This window comes from Phalaenopsis equestris, unplaced genomic scaffold, assembly GCF_001263595.1.
Source record: "Phalaenopsis equestris unplaced genomic scaffold, ASM126359v1 Scaffold199749, whole genome shotgun sequence".
In the NCBI taxonomy this organism is placed as follows: Eukaryota; Viridiplantae; Streptophyta; class Magnoliopsida; order Asparagales; family Orchidaceae; genus Phalaenopsis; species Phalaenopsis equestris.
Genome location: NW_018219604.1, coordinates 35,150 through 48,267, shown reverse-complemented (window position 1 = coordinate 48,267; position 13,118 = coordinate 35,150).

Genomic DNA, 13,118 nt, shown 5'->3' with positions numbered 1-13,118 from the left:
ATCATTAAAGAGAGCACTATCAATGGTGCCAACATTTTGGGAAGGGAGAAACAGATTTTGAAAATATTGCACAGCACTAACTCCCAGATCTCGATTGCCCGTAATCCAATTACCACATTCATCTTTAATGCAAACAATAGTATTATTTACACGATGTTGTTTTATGCATGCATGAAAATATTTTGTATTCCTATCACCTTGAACAAAGTGTACCTCTCTCGTCTTTTGTTGCAGTAACTCTTCCTCTTGAATGGATGCAGCAAGGAGTTCATTATGAGCATCATGTAATTAAGAAACCACATCATTAGAAGATTCATCAATAGCCTGAAGATGTTGAACCATTCTCTCAGCCTTAATCACCCTAGCATGAACATCACCAAACACCTCCCAATTCCAAGCTCTAAAAGCACTTGCCACCGTTTTGTGAAGTTTCTAAAGTCAGAACCAAGCACTCCCAACATCAGCAACATTCCAATTAGCAGCAAGACCAAACAGTAAAATAGAGAAAGTGATAAGTAGTAGCTTTCTTAAAGAAGTAAGAGGATAAAAGGAGCGGTTTGTGATCCGAGCCCGAGCTCGAAAAATGTTGAACCTGAGAAAACCATAAAAAGAGAGCCAATTTGTAGAGCCAATTTTGATTAGCAAAACATCTATCAAGTCTCTCAAAGACCTTACCTCGCTTCCAAGTGTATTTGGAACCAATAAATCCCAAATCAGCTAAGCCCGCATCCACCATAATTTTGCCTAATTTATTCGTCAAAGAAGAGATAGCCCTACGACCACCCAATTTCTCACTACTATTCAAAATCATATTGATGTCTCCCCCCACCATCCGTTTATCAGTAATAACATTGGCCAAGCAATTAATTTTGTTCCATAAATCATACCGAGCCGAAATGAAAGTGCTAGCATACACAAAGGTAAGCCAACCTGAAAAATCATCAATAGAGAAAAAAAGTATGTACAAACCGTTCATCATACACAATGATGTCCATATAAATATGTTTCCTCCAAAAATCCAAATTTTATTAGAGCAGTTGCAAAAACAAGAGTAGTGTTTAAATTTTCCCAAAATCTGATCATGAGAAGAAGAAACCATTAGTTCTAAAACCGAGAAGATGCCAATTTTATGGATCCTAGTTAAAAGCTTCAATCTACCAAGGGAGTTAGGATCCGCAACTCCTTTGATATTCCAAATCAAAATACTAAACATAAGTGGACAAAGAACCCTTACTAGAAAATCTAGTTTGGGTTTGTGTAATTTTGCTATCAGAATGAGATTGATCAAGGGAATTAATATTACTGCCATACCTTAGGTTATCCAACTCATAACTGCCTTTTTTTTCTTCTCCGACGTGATTTCTGTACTTGCCATTCCTCCCCAAGGAGGTTGGAAACCACTCCCACATAACCGACATTGTCAGGTACATGAGCCCCCTCACACCCCTGTGACACCAAATTTTCTATATAACCAGAAGTGTTAGAGAGAGTAGAAACAATATTAATAGGAGATATTAACTAGAGCAATAGCATATATATTTCCATGTGAAGATTGAGTCTCAACATTAGCATCCATATGGACCGAACTACCATGACACCCTTGTAAATCATTCTTTAAAGGAGCATAATTATCATTAATTGTAAGAGTATCAGCAGCTCGAAAATCCTCCAAATGTCGAGGACCCTCAACAACATCATTCATAATAAAATTAGTGGATGTCACAGTAGTGCCCACACCCCCAACATTCAAAGCACCCCCATTAGGCACAACACTTAGCCAACAAAGAGGTTGGTGTAGCCTTTTCGACAAAAAAATTCTGTTGATTTTGCCCACCATTCCTTTTCCGCAATTCCAGGTGAAGATGGAAAAAGATGGAAACACTGAACTGAGAAACACTGAACTGAATCATGACCAAACATTCTACAATGACCACAGTAACGAGGGTGTTGTTCCAACTATACCTGCTGCTAATAACCATTATGGGCAGATCCAATCCAGACATCCTCAGGGGGAGGCAAAGTGACATCACGCTAGATCAAAATTCTAGCCATGGAAGGTCTAGATAAATTAAAAGTAGGAGCATATAATTTTAACGGTTTGCCAAACATCGCAACAATAGAGAACAAAATTTCATGATTAAAAAGATGAACTTTCAATCCCGATAAACGGAGCCATACAAGGATAATAGGGAGCTCAGCTTCGCATCAAAATCAACTGATCAAAATCAACTGACCACTTAAGAATCTTCATAAAAATATCATCAAACTGCATAAAATGCATCGCAAAAATTCTAGCATAATCTTCTTCACTCAAAAGCTTAATCAAAATGTGTCAGCCATCCAAAGGGCCAACTTGGCCAACTTTCCAACTTCCAAACTTCCAACAAGATTCATGAGTTCAAAATGTTTGCAAATAAAATCCATCTTATGATGTCAATATAAAAGTTTTCTAACTAAATTTAAATGACAAGATGAAGCAAGTATCGAGTTCTCCGAATCAGACAGATATAAAGCAAGTTTTCCCCCTTTTTTTCCGAATTTCTTGATAAAATTATACTCACCTCCTAAAACAAGAGATTCATAGAACGAATTAGGAAAAAGTAAATTATTACTCATCTCCTTGGAGGAAACATGAGTTCCCGTAACAGCTTCAGCAAAAGTAGGGGCCTTAACATGCCCAAGAAACCAAGATGTAGCAAATCGAATCTCAAAAATTGAAAGAAAAGAAGAGCAAACCCTCAAAACAGCCTCAAATCGAGAGAAATCAAAGAGATTGGGGAGAAATCACCTGGAAATCCCAAGGCAGAAAGATGGGAAACCATTGCAGCCAAAAATGCCAAGGGAGGAAGGAACCCTAGCTGAAAAACCCATCATTATATATATATATATATATAAAGGAAATCGGTATTTGGCAGAGGCCTAAATACCGATTTCCCATGTGCTAGGCCCCATGAGAGAGCCTGCGTTTTGTGCCTAAATATTTGAGAACCTAACGTCACTGGGGATTGAACCTGTGACCTAAGGGGACTTACAATGAACCCTGCCAACAAACAGGCGACGGCTTGCGGTGCAAAAAATAGATTTGGTTTGATTCTACTCCATATATTGATTTTTGCATTTAGTTCAATAAATCTGTTAATCAATCTTTCAAACATAAGTTCAAATGTTAATGAAGTGGTGAAAATGAGCTTAAGAATAACAAACACAAGCACACAATTCCTAATTGGTAGAATGGATATATAACATAAGTTGAAAGTCTGTTATGGTGTTGTTTCATGAATAAAATTTAGAATATTTCTCAATTTTATTTTGTTGAATTCAAATATATCCGGGAGACATACCAAAGGGATAGAGAGTAGAGACCAAGTGAGAAAATGAGAGAAAAAGGAAGAGAGAGAAAGAAAAAGAAAGAGATTTGCCTTGTAGACATGAAAATAGGTGTCCTTGGCACATTGGCTCCTTTTATTCCATTGAAAAAGGTGATTGATTACAAGAGAGCAAAAGGGGAGAGCTCTCCATACATGTGGAGGTGAGAGAGAGGAGAGCCCAAGAGCCCTTAATACATGTTATGGTACCTTATTTTTAAAAGATGAAAAAAGGAGAAATACAATATTACAACTTTACTATTGATTTAAAGGGGGTAGTGTAGGATATTTAATTCTTTTGGCATGAGCAAGCCTGTGGCTCGACGACCCTTCAATCAATCGTCTGACATTTGTTCAGGTGCCTTCGAACTTCTCTCCATTTAGTCATACCTCACCTCTATAGCTCTATTGTGTATTCAAAGATACTTAGGGTAAGTTTGGGGTAGTTGTAGATTATTGATAATTTGGTGATAAGCAACTAATCTCGATAAGCTGCTGATCAGATCAGCATCTGATCGAGATAAGATGGTTGGGTATTGTAAAACAACTGGTTTTCAACTGATTGTAGATAAATGATCATTCTACTTCTGCGTAATAATATTGTTTGCAAAAAAATTATCATAGAAAAAAATTTGATACTTGAGAAACAAAAGATCACTTCAGAATAGTAGAAAAAAACAAGATGCACACCTCACATAATAGTGAGTATTAAGTGTAAATTAAAAAAAAGAAAAAAAGTATTAAAATTACATTTTTAAAAATGATAATATTAATTTTAAAATTCATACAGATATGTCCCGAACTACGTCGTCCTTCAGGGATGTCATCCAACCCTGATCACTATCGGTAGTGGAATTTGTTGGACTGTTTGCCCACACAAAGAAGTCACACTTCTCTGGACCATCTCCCAACCACAGACACCTGTAGAACTTTCCTCCTGTAGCTATGTGCCCGACATGAGGAGTAGGAAGGCTATAGTCCGTAGTGGCAAAGCACTCGTCGGGATATCCCTGAAATCATGTAGCTCATAATTTCTGAATGATTAAAAAGACAATCCATTAGTCATAACAGATGTTGAAATTGCTAAAAAAAAAAATTATTTATATTTTTTTGCAGATGTGAGGTCCCAGAGAACTCAGAATACCAACCAAACAATCTATCACTACAAGAAGATAGTAGACATTGTAAAAAATGAGTTCTTAGTTGCTTTTAACCAACGTACAACCAGTTTTTTGTGTGTCACATGTTCATATTACAAAAAAGGCTATCCTAAAGAACCTCATAAACTAATGCACCAAGACGAAGAGAGGAAGTTGGTTGCCTTTATTAGGATTTCACACGTAACACTAACCAATAATGACCATCAAGCCATCTAGAAGAACCCACGAGGGCAAAAAGTTTCATCATGGACTTCACAAACCCACAAAAAAAAATATATATAAAACTCAAATGGAGAAGATAGAATGCCAATCACGTTAATATTACAGAACAAAAAATATCCATAATATAATTGAGATAAAATAGACATTGATTTTCTAAATAAACAAGAGACATCCAGTCAACATCGAGCAATGTCGTCTGTTATCCGCTCTCTTAATTCAGTCATTTCCATGGTGCCTTCCCTATCTTGGGTGTAATCTTCCTGTGATCCCATTTCTAGCTATGGCATGGATTTTCCTACTTGAAATTCAAATGCTTCTCGTGGGATCTGCATGTGATCATGTTTAGCCAAGGCGAAGTCAACAACTGATCTAGAATGATGTAATCAAATGTAGTTGTGGAGCGTCATCGTGGTCACTACAATCTGCACTTATTTTAGAAATGGGTAAATTAACATATCACATTTTATAACCCATTTCTTGTTCCACACTACAAACATTCTTTCAATTAAGAAGGAGTGTCTTTTATTAAATATTTCCTTCCTACCACGTGCAACATTGCTGGATATTTCAAAATCAGGACTGTGATACTTCATATCAGGCTATGGCTTAGATACCCCCTCTGTAAAGGATATCCAATATCAACCAAGTAATATTTACCTGACCAAATACCGTAATTAGTAATAAATTAAAAATTTTGAATGTGTTTGTTATATTTACAAAGCTGGAGGTGGTGCGGGAAACCGTGTCTTCAATTTCTTGTTGTAAAAGCAAAAATATGACTATTGTGTGCACTACCTTCCAAACCAGTCATCACAAAAGTAAAACACATGTTGAAGTCACAGACGACTATCACATTTTTTGTAGAGGATCCAAACTGTCCACTGTATGTGAACTTCTTAATACCGGATACTCGTGCAACCATGTGGATTTCGTCAATTGCTCCCATACAGTTCTATCAGATTAGATTGTTATGTAGCTCTTGTTGACATCTGAATGTCATGTGCTAAAATAATTACATTAAAAATGACATATACCGTGGGTCATTTGCAATATTTACACGAGTCGTCTCGAATGCTGGAACCATTAACTTAATTATTTGTGTCGTCGAACTGATGAGAGCTTTCCACCCCATTGAGAAATACTTGTTGATTATCTCCAATGAATGATGGAATCACTTAATCGCTCCTCTGATTGATTCATTCTGTGATATAATGTAGAGGGTTATTTCTAACAACTCTTTTATTGTCATTCTTGAGGAATCGTGCAATCCATGATGGCTATGTGATACACCTAAAATATATACTCTTTATGACATATTTTCATACCTAATTTTGAGATATTGCGCTTTAATGAAAGGTATTTGTGTATTTTTCTTTTAGGTATATTCAAATGGATGAGAAATAGTAAAAGGAGTGAAATAAGATTAAATTTAGAGAAAAAATGAAGAATGTGTGAAATTAAATGGAGGCGCCTAAGCGCCCAGGACTAGCGCTTACGTGCTAGTGAAATAGAGAGAGTCATGCCTAAGCACCCAGTATCCACGCTTAAGCGTCAGAAGTCGTTACTTGATGATTCAATGAATTTGGACAAATTTTTGAAGAGGTATTTGAAGCAACCCTTGGTGAAACCGTGGGAAATAGTTATTGGACACAAAATTTCATTCAAATAGCTTTTGAAAAGAGACAACTTCTAGAAGATTTATTGAATGTGGACACATTTTGAAGAGATGCCAAGGCACCTTTTGAAAAAATATAAAAGAAGACTTGAATTAAAGAAGAAGAGCCCCCCTCCCCCACCCTCCACCCCCCTATAGAAAAAACTCCATTTCAGTCACCATAAGCTGCCGACGCCACTTTTCTTTTTATTTTAAGTTGTAATTTATATTGTAAATGAAGGAAGAGATTCAAAAGAACTTTAAGACTTTAGTGGATAGGATTTGAGATAAGTTTTTATCTTTGTGACTACATTTGGTTTTAATTTAGACTTCTTTATTATTTGCATGATTTCTACTTCCATACTTAAGTGTGGTTGTGTTTTCTCCATAGATTATGTGTAGTTTTCTTTATCTTTTTCCTTAAAATTATATGTGATTAAGTATTGGATGGAAGTTGTGTGAAGTATTAGTCTTTAATATTAGAAGAAGTTGTGATGATTTTAAACCTTGTACTTCATTTACTTCTTGATTTGGCCAATTAAGATGTTAATACCTGTTGTGAGAATATGTAAGATCCGAGATAGTATTATCTCAGTCAACATATAGTAAGAATCACATGAAATTGTATGGATAAGAATGTATTTCTAATGATTGAGTGCAAATAAATAAGGAAATAAACTTTGAAGGGTGTAGAATTAGAGGACTTTAGAGTGACAGGCTAAAGCCCCCAATTTGATTTATAGTTTTAGGTTTTGATATGAGATGTTAGTCTCTACGTGGAGGGAGAAGAGGGAACTCTAGAGTGAGAGCTAGTATCTTCCTTACCTAACCCGTCTTCAAGATTGTTCAAACTATAAATTAATCAATGTTATTTATAGCATCTCTAGTAAGGGTAAAGAATATTATTGCTCCTATTTGACACTCCACAATTTGAATACTTCCACAACAGAATTCCTATACTTGTTACTGATTTATTATAAGGAAAAATATATTTTATTTTTATTGCCTTCATCTTACAAATATATAGTTAAGTTAGTCAGTTGATTACTTTATTTTCAATTATAAAAAAATACAAAAAAGTCGTACTTTCATTCCTATTATAGCATCTAGAGTTTAAGTAAGAATATTTTCCTAAGCAGAATTTGTAATCTAATTTATTTTGTTTTGTAATTTCATATTATAGTTTTCCCAGTGGTTTTGATATTTGAAAATTAATCAAAAAGTCTTATATTACTTTATAAAGATATGTATACTTGCGTAGTATCCCATATTCAAATATAATAATTGTATTTTTATTTGCTTCAAAGTCAAGTTTGTGCCTAGTTGTTGTTGGTGATCAAGTTTTTGGCATCGCTACCAAGTAAGAATTATAAGTAAGGAAAATTTAAGAATATAATCGCATACCATGCATTATCATATATATAAAGAGTTGGTATCAAATTTTTGGTGCTGTTGTCCTGGGAAAGATACAAAATTTTTAAAGAAATTTTTAGAAAGCAACTTTCTATTTTTATGAAGTCTTATTTAAACCCTTAGATTTATTATAAGAATATTGTAGTGTTGTTTTTATATAAAGTACTCATTTGTGTGTTTTTATTTTATGTGTTCCATAGTAATGTATGCGTAGTTCAGCATCTCTAGTAAGGGTAAAGAATATTATTGCTCCTATTTGACACTCCACAATTTGAATACTTTCACAACAGAATTCCTATACTTGTTACTGATTTATTATAAGGAAAAATATATTTTATTTTTATTGCCTTCATCTTACAAATATATAGTTAAGTTAGTCAGTTTATTACTTTATTTTCAATTATAAAAAATTACAAAAAAATCGTACTTTCATTCCTATTATAGCATCTAGAGTTTAAGTAAGAATATTTTCCTAAGTAGAATTTGTAATCTAATTTATTTTATTTTGTAATTTCATATTATAGTTTTCCCAGTGGTTTTGATATTCAGAAATTAATCAAAAAGTCTTATATTACTTTATAAAGATATGTATACTTGCTAGTATCCCATATTCAAATATAATAATTGTATTTTTATTTGCTTCAAAGTCAAGTTTGTGCCTAGTTGTTGTTGGTGATCAAGTTTTTGGCATCGCTACCAAGTAAGAATTATGAGTAAGGAAAATTTAAGAATATAATCGCATACCATGCATTATCATATATATAAAGAGTTGGTATCAAATTTTTGGTGCAGTTGTCCTGGGAAAGATACAAAATTTTTAAAGAAATTTTTAGAAAGCAACTTTCTATTTTTATGAAGTCTTATTTAAACCCTTAGATTTATTATAAGAATATTGTAGTGTTGTTTTTATATAAAGTACTCATTTGTGTGTTTTTATTTTATGTGTTCCGTAGTAATGTATGCGTAGTTCAGGTTCTACAGGGCTTGTGCCATATGATTATGAATTAGAGAGAACTATTAGAAAAAATTAAAAATTAAAAATTAATGAAAAGAATAAAAAATTTCAAGAAATGACAAATCAAAATAATCAAAATGTTGAAATTAATCAAGAGTTTTGACTTTTAAGAGATTATGGAAACCCTACGGTGGATAAACTTCATTGTAGTATTAAAAAACCAGCTGTGGTGGCTAATTCTTTTGAACTTAAAACCGCTATTATCCAAATGATATCAATTAATTAGTTTGAGGAGCACCAACCTAAGATCCAAATTTACACAAATTTACATCTTGCTTTACATCTTGCTAATTTTCTAGAATTATGTTCTACATTTAAATATGATGGAGTATCAGATGATGCTATAAGACTTAGAATTCTTTCTTTCTCACTGAAGGATAAGGATGAGATATGGTCACATTCATTAGCACATGGTTCTATCAGAACTTGGGGTGATTTAGCGCAGAAATTCCTTGCTAAATATTTTCTACCATAAAAAATGACGAAGTTTAGAAATGATATTACATCTTTTTGTCAGTTTAAAAGAGAATCTAATTATGAAGCATGAGAAAAATTTAAAGAACTACTGAGAAAGTGTCATACCATGCTATGCCATATTGGTTAATAATTCAAACTTCTTATAATGGATTAACTGGGTCGCTTAGATCTATTATCGATGTCACTTCTGGTGGTTCATTGATTTCAAAATCATTTCATGACGCTTATGCTTTAATTGAAGAGATGTTTACTTAATTTTCAATGGAATTCTAAAAGGGTAAATCCTTAGAAAGTAACTAATATTCATGAATCTGATGCTTTTGCTGGTTCATTGATTTCAAAATCATTTCACGACGCTTATTCTTTAATTGAAGAGATGTCTACTAATAATTTTCAATGGAATTCTAAAAGGGTAAATCCTTAAAAGTAACCAATATTCATGAAGCTGATGCTTTTACAATGTTAGCAAATCAAGTTGCTGTCAAGTTGCTGCAATTTCAAGAAGTTGCTGCAATTTCAAGAAAGTTAGACCAATGTGGAATGAATTTTTCTCAACTAGTTACAATGATTGAAGAGGATTCATTAAGTCAAATGGTAGATTCTCAAGCATCATTAGAAACTTTGAATGCCATAAATAACAAGCAGAATAATTCATATTCAAAATATTAAAACCCAGGTTGGAAGAGCCATCCCAACTTTAACTGGAATAATACTTCAAGTGGTAATAATAAAAAATGACGGAACAACTAAGTAAACCCATTAGGAAACTGGAACAACCAACAAAATAATAATTATAGACCTACCTATCCTCTAGGTTTTAACAGTAATCCATAATTTAATGAGAAAAAAATGTCTATAGAAGAAGTGGTGTTACAAATGGGAAATCAGTTACAAAGTCAACAAGCTACAGTTAGAAATATTGAGAATCAATTGAGATAAATAACAAATTCATTAAGTAATAGATCCCAAGGAATACTTCATAATAATATTGAAGTAAATCCAAAAGACCATACTAAAGAGCAAGTAAAAGCCATTCAACTTAGAAGCGGAAGAGAATTGGAAGGTAGAGTTCAAAAAGTGACTGAAGTAGAGAGAAAAAAAATTGAAGAGCCTAAAGAGGATGCTCTGAAAGGTTTAGAGAGACCTATTTCTCCACTTAAAGTTGACTTAGAAAAATGACCACCTCCATTTCCTTAAAGGCTCCATCAACAAAAGTTGGATAAATAATTTTAAAAATTTAGAAAAAATTTTTAAGGAGCTTACAATTAATATTCTATTTGCTAAAACCATAGAACAAATGCCAAGCTATGTGAAGTTTATGAAAGATATTCTTAACAGAAAAAAAAAAGTTTGAAAATAACAAGACTGTTGCACTTAGTAAGGAGTGCAGTGCTATGATTCAGAAAAAAGCTTTCTGAAAAACTTAAAGATCTTGGCAGCTTCACAATTCCATGTGTAATAGGAGATATATTTTATGATAAAGCTTTGTGTGATTTAGGTGCAAGCATTAACCTTATGCCATTATCAATATTTAAAAGATTGGGATTATGAGATATATCCACTACTACTGTAACGCAGCAGTTAGCAGATCGTTCAATGACCTATCCTAAAGGAGTTATAAAAGATGTTTCAGTGAAAGTGGATCAATTAATCTTTCCTATTGATTTCATTGTGCTATATATGGAGGAAGATAAGGAGATACCTATCATTTTGGGGAGACCTTTTCTGGCTACAAGAAGAGCAATGATAGAAGTTCATATAGGGGAGACCTTTCCTAGCTACAAGAAGAGCAAAGAATTTTAGAAGGAAGATTCAAATTATGTTTGAGAAAGTTTTGATGTTGTGAACACTACAGAAAAATATAAATCTTTTTTTTCATCTATTGAAAAACCTCCTATGCTTGACTTGAAGTTACTTCTTGAATATTTAAAGTGTGCCTTTTTAGATGATTCATCAACATTAGCTGTTAATTAATTTCCTCAAAGTTAACTACTGAAGAAGAATTAGTTTAATAAAAACTTTGATGAGTTATAAAAAAGCATTTGAATGAAAAATTACTGATATAAAAGGAATCAATCCTTCAATTTCTATGCATAGAATTCATATGGAAGAGAACTGCAAACCCAGGGATGATTCTCAAAGGAGATATTATGAAAGAGGTTGTTAAGCAAGAGGTTGTTAAGCAAGAGATTTTAAAGTGGTTAGATGCTGGAATTATCTAGTATATTTCAGATAGTGCATGGGTTAGTTCGATTCATCGCATTCTTAAGAAAGGAGCAGTGACTGACACTATGAATGAAAATAATGAGTTAAATGAGTTAATACCAACTGAAAATAATGAGTTAATACCAACAAGACAAGTCACAAGGTGGTGAATATGCATTGATTATAGAAAATTAATTCTCTCCACTAGGAAAGATCATTTTCCACTACTCGTTCTAGATCAAATGTTGGATAGACTAGCTGGGCGTAAATACTTTTATTTTCTGGATGGATATACTGATTATCACCAAATATAATTAGCTCGTAAGGAACAAAAGAAAAAAAACTGGTACATTTGCTTCTAGAAGAATGCCTTTAGATTTATGTAATGCCCCTGCTACATTGCAATGATGTATGATGGCTATTTTCTGTGATTTAATTGAAAAAGGAATTGACATTTTTATGGATGATTTTTCAGTGTTTGGAACTTCTCATGTTCGTAACATTTATCAAAAGTTCTTAAGCACTGTGAAGAAACAAATTTAGCCTTTAACTGGGAAAAATGTCAATTTATGATAGCAGGAGGAATTATTTTATGACATCAAATATTAGAAAATGGTATGAAAGTAGACCCTGCAAAAATTCAAGTGATCACTAATTTACCTTACCCAATAAGTGTAAGGGAAATTAGGAGTTTCTTAGGACATGCTGGATTCTACAGGCGGTATATTAAAGACTTTTCAAAAATTGCTAAGCCTCCATGCCATTTGCTTGAAAAAGATGTAATTTTTAATTTTGATAAGAAGTGCCTAAAATATTTTGAGTTATTAAACAAAAAAATAGTCATTACATCAATTATTGTTTCACCAGATTGTGGAAAACCTTTTGAATTGATATGTGAAGCCAGTGATTATGCTATTGGAGCTGTTTTAGGACACAAGCATGATAAGATTTTCAAAGTATTTACTACTTTAATAGAACTCTTAATGAAGCTTAAATGAATTATACCACAACTGAGAAAGAGTTACTAGTTGTAGTATAAGCTTTTGATAAATTCATATCATAATTAATTGTAATTAAATGTGTTGTGCATACTGATCAATTTATTAGTAAATATTTAATGAAAAAGAATGATGCAAAACCAAGACTGATAAGATGGATTTTTCTTTTGCAAGAATTTTACTTTGAGCTAGTAGAGAGGAAGGGAGCTAAGAATCAAAATGTTGATCATCTGTCCAGGCTTGAATTGGAAAAACTACTATGTTTTGAAAAAGAAATTAATGAACATTTTCTAGATGAAGAATTTTTCATTGTTAATGAGTGGTGTTTTCCATGGTATGTCGACATTGTAAACTTTGTTATTAGTGATATTATATCCCATGGAATGAAATACCAACAAAAAATGAATTTTTATCTGAAGCTAAGACTTATTTTTGGGATGACCTTTTTTATATAAACAATGAAAGGATTTTATTATTCGAAGATGTGTGCCTTTAGAAGAAACTTATGAAATAATCCAAAATTTTTATAATTTTTATTTTGGGGGCATTTTGGTGTTGATAAAATAACATTCAAAATTTTACAATTTGGATTTTATTAGCCTACAATCT